At 23.5% G+C, this 8,604-nt stretch overlaps 2 long non-coding RNA genes across 2 annotated transcripts; both read left to right on the forward strand.

Annotated features, from left to right (window-relative positions):
- Nucleotides 1-3,629: 3,629 nt before the first annotated feature.
- Nucleotides 3,630-6,616, forward strand: LOC112594927. The gene is made up of 4 exons (XR_003114677.1): nt 3,630-3,789; nt 4,744-4,752; nt 4,942-4,950; nt 6,596-6,616. It is a non-coding gene; the product is annotated as an uncharacterized LOC112594927 (long non-coding RNA).
- A 668-nt stretch (nt 6,617-7,284) lies between these two features.
- LOC112594928 lies at nt 7,285-8,340 on the forward strand. The gene is made up of 3 exons (XR_003114678.1): nt 7,285-7,390; nt 7,587-7,681; nt 8,261-8,340. It is a non-coding gene; the product is annotated as an uncharacterized LOC112594928 (long non-coding RNA).
- The last annotated feature ends 264 nt before the right edge of the window (nt 8,341-8,604 follow it).

The following is an 8,604-nucleotide window of genomic DNA, read 5'->3' on the forward strand; positions in this document are numbered from 1 at the left end:
AAAACTAGACATTGACTGGCACTCGACGAGTGTGGTCATTGTTAATAATTATTATTTATGTTTATTCATAAATATAATTGAATTATTTAAAAAAAAATAATAGTAGAATTACAAAATATATAACAAGAATAGTTAGTTAACTCACACGTCGAGTCCTACAATTTTCATTACAAAATGTAATAATATTATATAGTTATTTTTTAATCTGGTTTGAGAGAAAGATATATGGATTTAAATGTGAAATCCGAAAGTCGTTGAAGCAATTTTTCGCTTTTCCTTACCTTGCATGTCATGAAGTAAATTAAACATTCACTGAACTTATAAGTATTCGCCCCAACGATGTTTTAAGATCTTTGATCAGCGACTATATTTTGAAGAATTACATTGAAAATTAATGATTACTTCCACCAGAATAATGGGCAGAAAAGCCCTCAATGAATCCAAGGTAAAATTAATTAATAAAAATAGTTATTTATATTTTTTATATGACAACTAATGGTTCTGAAAGCTTTCATCGCATATATAACGGACAATTTCATCACCATCGTCCACATATTTAATTAGTTATAAAAGTGTTGATGGAATTTCAGTTGGAAACTGAAACTAAAATCAGATCAATTTCCTTATATAATGATCGGAAAATATTGAACGCGAAAGAAAAAGAGCGAATGGAATTCACCATAAATGCTTACAATAACTATGAAAAGAACCAAATTTATGTAATTCAATTTTTATCACAAGTTGATTATCGATATCAAGGGAAAAAATTGTAATATTTTTATTTATTTTAATTATTTATTTGTACTAATTTCACTATTTTTATTTTTACTTTAACAAATTTACGGCAGAATTGAAATACATTTTTCTGTTTTATTTAATATTATTGCTATAATTATTTTCCCTCATAACTGGTAACGTCGCCACAATTTTTATGCGGAATCGTGTTGAATTTGGGTTAAATAGAAAAAATCTTTTGTATAATGAAAATGTGCGGAATCGGGTAGGTAAAAAGGTATATTGTGCGGAATCGTGTATCGCCCATTTTATACATTCCGATATAAGATAATTATGCTATAATTTATAATATCCACATCATGATATAATATACCGAATATCGGTTGTTTTAAAATTATTAAAATCTTGAATTTATAAAATCAAAATAAATAATATTAATGAAGTAAAATTTGGTTAAAATTTCATTGTGGTATAACGTGTACAATATGTACAAATATTGACCCACTGCACTTGTTTGTAGGCTTCAACTGGCGTATGACTGATCAAATAATATAATATACATGTATGTGAACATAAAAATGTGTATTACAGCCGGCCATAGAATTGCTATGTTTCCTATAGGCTATAATATAATATGTAGGAAGTATTTTATAATTTTATTCTTTTATGTATTATTTGTATTGAGTTGAATTATTATATACATTTCAGTACATTAAGTACATGCTATGTATAATTGAATATTATATTATAATATGTTTATTGATACTTTTACTACCTATTTTTACACATTTCAGCGGACTAAATATATTTCAAAATTCTGAGCTTTGTAAAGATTTTATTACTAAAATAGATTTCAACGCCAACATTGATTATTTATTACTGAAAAATATTTTTAGATAATTGATATTAATAATTTTACTTATCTACATATTATATTATGTAATTACTGTGTTGAATGATGAATCAAATTAAAACTAAACATGCATTCAAAAACAATATTTATTGTGTATATTTTTCAATAAAAGTAAATAGTACTAATTTGAAAACATTTATAAATCAGTGGTGTAATTTATATTTGCTACCTAATTTATGTTTTAGAGAAAAAAAACTGATTAATTGTAAATAAAAAAAGTTAATGAATCTTTAAGCTCGTTTTTCGTCCCAAGTATACAAATAATTGCTTTATTTATTTTTTGTATCTGCACAAAGCTCATTTATCTTATGTCTTAATCAAAACCCTGAAGAAAATTTTTATTTAGATAAATTCTTATCAATGATTCATTATATACATCTGGATAATATTTCGGTTTTCTACACTTAATGCTGTTCATAAATAATAGTCAAAAGTATCTATGGTTTTCTTTTGAATCAGATATATTTATGAATGATAAAAAAGCGAAATTTATAAAAAGTTATTAAGATTATCAGTAGTTTTAGCGATTTTATATAACTCATATATGTTAAATAAGAGCTAAGATTAAATAACTCTTTAATTTTGACTAATTAGCAATAACTTATATATTTAAATACATTTCGTAAGTAAATCTTATCAGTTCAAAATTTGAGTTTCGCTTTAATGTATTTAATATTTTTTTGTAAATATTTGGGCAAAAAGTAAAAAGTGATAATTGGGTAAACATAGTCTTACCCGTTTTTACCTATACCATGGTCTTTACAAACGAAAAGTACTCCTATTAAATTTTTTATCCAAGCTATTGACATGATTGGCCTGAGTACTTATGTTACTACAGATTTTCAGAAACAATAAAGATAATAAAAACCGAAAAACACCCGACTTGGAAAATCTGTATCTTGATTTAAATATTTTTTTTTTTAATACAATTTAGCGCGCTTTTTAATTATTCTTTTTATTTCAACACATTATTTAATAGTTTATATTTTATACGATAACTTTTTGAAATACAAAAAATGTATAACATTGGTAACCTATATTATGTCACGTTAACCACAATTTATGCAAATAAAGTAATATACCATTTGTTGTTTATACATGCTGCTATCAAAGAGTAATTAATCCCAAATTTTTATATAAGAAAATGTAAAACATAAAACTGTAGATATAGGTTATTGCATATAATTATATTTATATTTATTTTTATATGCATAAATAATATATCATTGTATTGTAATAGAATTAAATTATGATTCGTTAGAATTCCCATGTACATATTTAATATATTTGAATATTTAAATTTTATTTTAGCTTACATTATAGAAATCAAACAATATAATTAATGTAAAAAACTGAATAAATGATGTAAATTATATGTATTACTATATAATACATAATATAAGCTATAAAACTTAATTTAGAAACTGAGAATATATATAAAACAAATACCAGTAAACCGATAATAATGGTAAAAAGTTGTTAATTGGTGTGTATGATATGAACCTTATATCATTGTTATTCTCTTGGTATTAACTATAAAATAAAAATAGTAAAAGCTGTGTCAAAATATTAGGAATGTAAATTTAATAACAGCTTATAGTCATGTCACTTTTGTAAGTGAGTGGAGAAAAAGCTGTGGCTTATCAAGATTTTTTAATTGTTGTTGAACCAAATAATGTAAATCAAAATTTGATATAATATCACTGATCATATCCTTTAATAAAATCTAAGAGTTTAAGAATTTAGTTTAGCTTCAATTTATTTCATATTTTAAATTTTATTTTTACACGTGTATACCGTTTAACATTATGAATTAAGTTATTATATTTGTGCCACCTCACATTACATTATTTCATTTTGATTGTTAAAACAGATGTTTTTAAAATAAATACATAAAATATTTATTTATTCATTTTAATGTATATAACCCAAAATAAATAGGCTTTGTTTTGGTATATATATTATCATAGTACGTATGCTGAATGCGATCATTTTCGGTTTGTTTTTCGTAAAGAAAATTTGTACTCGTTTTTTTTAATTATCTAAGCATAAAACTATGATTTCATATAAAGTTTTAATAATATTAAGTTTTATAATTAATATAAGCCACTGTGCAACTGAAATTACCAAAATCCATAAAGGTAAAAACTACAATTAGTATATAAATATTGTATTTCTGAATAATTGACTTCTAGGGATTAAAAGGTTTAAGTAAAAATTAGATTATAGATTTATTATTTTAAAATGAAATAACACAAATTTACACAACATCACTGTTAATTTAGCTTTTTTTGAATTTCATTATTGTATTATTATTATTATTATTATAACTATTGTTATTCACACAACTTATAGTATTATATTCCGATATTTGTATTTATTTACCTATATTTATTCAAAGGGCATAATCCGATAATTTTTAATTAATAAATAAATAAATTATAGTTGCTATATATTATATAGTTATTATATATATTGTTTACTCTAGTTTACTATTTTGGATATATAAATTATATTGATTGATTTTAATATTAAATATTAGGATAATATTAAAATACTTGAACATTTTAAATCTGTATTTAAAAATCAATTCATTATAATATAATTCGGATGATACATCATATTTTATGCAATAAGTTTACAATAGCTTTTTTTTTTTTTTAATGGTTTAAGAACTCTAAAACTCTGTGTTCCTAAGAATCTCTGCATAACTAAAGACGACTGTGTGTGCACTCAATAACTACATTCAAATATTATTTGGTTTACATACAAAGATACTGTAAAATTACACAGTACAATTAATTTTTACACATAATATGGTGTTTATACTCATATACATATCGATGCACTTGTATGGCTGTACATAAAATAAAACACAGAATGTTAAGTCGTCTGCAATTTAAATAAAAAATAATAATACATAAAAAGTACATAGACTTTAACAATTCATTCATTTTAAATTACGCCAAATATTGAAATGATAAATACCACGATCCACCATAGTGTTTTATATTATAATTTAAAATATACGTAACACTAAAAAAATTTTAAATATCAAATAATTAACTTAATGCAGATTTTATATTTGTTTTCAGAAATTCAAAGTAATAGATTTAAAATCAGTAAATTATAGTTAATACGTTTTACAAATTGATATGACATAACTATGATAAAATTTGTTAATTGTATTATGTACCTAAATAATATATTTTATAATATTTCAAGCTTTATCTTATAATAAAATTTAAGTATTCATATTTATTAAGTTAAAATTATTTTATTTTACTTTTTAGGATGCCAAGGTAAGATAATTTTTTATGTCAGTATATTTTTTTTTATATATTTTGCAGTTTACGTTTTTATATCATAACCATGATAAAATTACCTAAACTTGTGTGCTAGTCATACTTATACGATATTTAAACTACCTATTCTATTTAGCTTTTATTCTGTATCTACATTTAAATCTTTACTATATATTATTTTTCTATTAGTGATTTGTTTTCCAAATAATATTTTCGATTTTATGTAAAGCGACGAACGTATTGCTTTTGCAATGGTGTGTGTTTTAAGATTCCAAGCACATACGTTGTAAATTTCATTAAAGTATGAGATTAAAAATTTATATTTACATTGTTTTTTCTTAAACATTTAAATTTAAATTTTCTTAGATTTGTCAAAATCTCGAAAATTAGAAATAATTTTGTAGTTAGAAATACATAAAAATGTTTCGGTTTATGTCTAACATGTTAGGAATGTAAATTACAATAAATTGTTTTTAATGCAGTTATTTATGGAGATACTTAATATTAGTAATTAATAATCATAACGTTAATTACGCATATTTTAACGTTAACTATGCACCTGGCAGTAAAAAACGAAAACGGATCGAAACATTCGCTACATTTAGCGCTGCTGCAGACCATTCTGGTAATGGCAATTTTCTGTTTGCTACGACGTCGTCGACGGCGACAAATAGGAAATCGATAAAATTATACTGTGGGAGAAGGGTCCAGACGTTGTCCCGCGTTCATTCGGATGGGCCATGGCAGTACGCCCTTACATTATTTGAAACGGATTATACGAATTGAGTTAGATTTTTCATAAATTCTAAGTGAAGTGATAAATGCATTGATTTGATAACAATTTTTTGTTGTCACCACCTTTTAGAGTCATAGGTAATAACCGGAATGATCTTTGGTTGTAAATAAATAAATTAGCCTCATTTGGTTATTTTGGGGATATCAAAAATAAAAAGACTTACAGTATTTTTCTAAATAACTGTAAAAACAAATAAAACTGAAAATAAAATACAAGTAAGGCAAGTAATATTTTAAGTTCAATTCGATAAAATTGTATATTTAAACGAAGATTTATAATTTTAATTATTTTTTTTCAAATTAAATAACATTATTCAGGACTACTTGAAACATCTGACGCATGTTAATATATTACTTACTTACGATATTTTTATATATAATGATCTTGGTAAAAATCAATTTAACTTAACATTTCTATAATTATTATTAAATAGTTTATTTGAATATTAATATATTAAAAAATACATAGGAACAAATCATCTTTGCTTAGAATCGTTTTTACAAATGTTTATTTTTGTTTATTCAAATTGGACATAAATATAACAGTGACTTACTGAAAAAGTAAGGATCGGGACTTTTTATGCATTTACATATTTGTTCGAGAAAGAGATAGAAGAAATCGGATTCGACACATATTTGTTTTTTTTATACCCATAAAGATGTCAAATTAAAAATCGATATTTTATTATGCATATGTATGCGCATCAAGTCCCGAGCCTTGCTGATAACTGATGAATAACATTTGGAATATAATGTACATCAAAGTGGTTACCTACTTATTCTATAATTTTCAATTTAATTTTATGTTTACTTATCTATATTTTTTATGTGGGACACAAAACAACAGATAATTTAAAATTAATGGGGTTTATTTGTAAGTACACTTATTTATAGTGTTAAAATTAAGTATTATCAGATCAATGTTTGTTATATTTATTATATATTCAATCATATGAAACAGGTGTAACTACTTTATAATTATTACCAGGTCTGCAAGTGAATTTAAAACTTTGAAAAGCTTCAAAAATTCTTTTAAAATTTCAAAAAATGCAATAAAATATGTACTTAAAATGACAAAAGTGTAGTACTCTCACAAACATCGAAATGGTACTAAACGACATTAACCTACTAAGATAATTAATTAACCAATTTAACCTAGAAATTCGTGAATGATATACTGATATGCCACATAAAAATAGTAATATTGCCTTATGTTATCGAATCATTAACTTTAAGCCGCATACAGCTTGTGTAAAATATATATTTGACGTTCATACAGCCTGTGTGCAATAAAAAATATGTTCTCTAAAATGTTTATTGACAGAATTTGATTAAAAATACGAAAAAATTAAATAAAAATGAAATTATGACCCAAAAATTTAAAAATGTTGAAAAATTCAGAACAAAAGTTTCATAATTGAAAAAAATGTTACATAATTCAAATTCATAACCAGTTAAAAAAAATATACTTTCCTACAAATTCAAAACTCTAATTATTACGTATTTGTTTTCAATACATATTAATATTAAAATTTTGCGATACATAAATCTGCATATAGTATAAGAGAGTATTAAACGTCTGATGTATGTATTTATGTAGATGGCAGACCATTTGTAAGTTACAATCTCGTAAAGGCAATCGGTAATTAATTTAGTGAATTTATAGTTTATATATTTAAAATATATCGGATGACTACGCTTTAAGTAATATTAAAACATATAATATACTGTTTTACCATCTACGGTGTGTATCGTATATATATATATAATAAAATATAAATGAATACAATTAACAACTTTTTTTTTTCCATTAATTGTGTGGTAACTCATATTTGCAGAGAGTAAAAGTCCAAATCGTAGTGGTCCTAATTCAGAAAATGAATTAATTAATTCACTAATTATAAGTAGAAGAACTGAAGATAAATTAAATGATGTGAGCTTTGTAAATTTTTCTTAAATGTTATACTCATCAGTTATTAAAAATTATTTTAACTTAATTAACATTAAATTAAATTTTCAAAATATACCTAATATTATAAATTATTTAGTGGAAAACCTTAGAAACTGATTAGAATATTAAAAAACTAACGCTTTAATAGTATTCATTCTTTTTTAACGCTTTGCAAATGATAAAAAAAAAATTATATAATATATCAAGTATTATACCTTATTTAATATAAATACTTATTGTATCTAATTATTGCTAGTAAGATACTAGAACAACAAGGTATTAATCATTATCGATTCTCAATAAGTTTCACACGATGCAAGTTAAACAAAAGAATCTGTTCTTATCTTTAGGTAGGTATTTGAATAATGAGTAATAATGTGATCTTAACTCACATTCTACTACTTGTAGTTTAGCATTTTTTCTTGTTCTTTGAAATTATGCCATGACGATTAAGGAGAAAATTTTCTGTTTTTTTTTTTTAATTTCATGGCTTCTTCAAATTTTAATATATTATGTTAAAATTACAAATCATAAATTTATTGTGTTTTATTTTGTTTCCAGCAAAAAAATAAGTGGGGCGAATCCGTACTGGGGGAAGATGCAATTCGTAGTATGTTATTTAATACATTTTTAAAATCGCTATGGACATACATATATATTATCTTTATTATGTCTTAACCAAAGTTTTAAATTATTCAACTATAAATAATCAGGGTTTGGTTTAGATAACTGTTTACAACTATCACTGTCCATAACAAACCACAGTCAGGCAAACATTTTTAATACATATCATATTATATAGACGATAATTAGAAAATTTAAAAATAACTTATTTTAGTTCTATATTCACATATTATCATTGTAATAAGCAGTTTGAGTGTAACAGTTAATTAGTGACCGCCGGA

This window comes from Melanaphis sacchari, unplaced genomic scaffold (assembly GCF_002803265.2).
Source record: "Melanaphis sacchari strain LSU unplaced genomic scaffold, SCAv2.0 Contig249_pilon_pilon, whole genome shotgun sequence".
Lineage (NCBI taxonomy): Eukaryota > Metazoa > Arthropoda > Insecta > Hemiptera > Aphididae > Melanaphis > Melanaphis sacchari.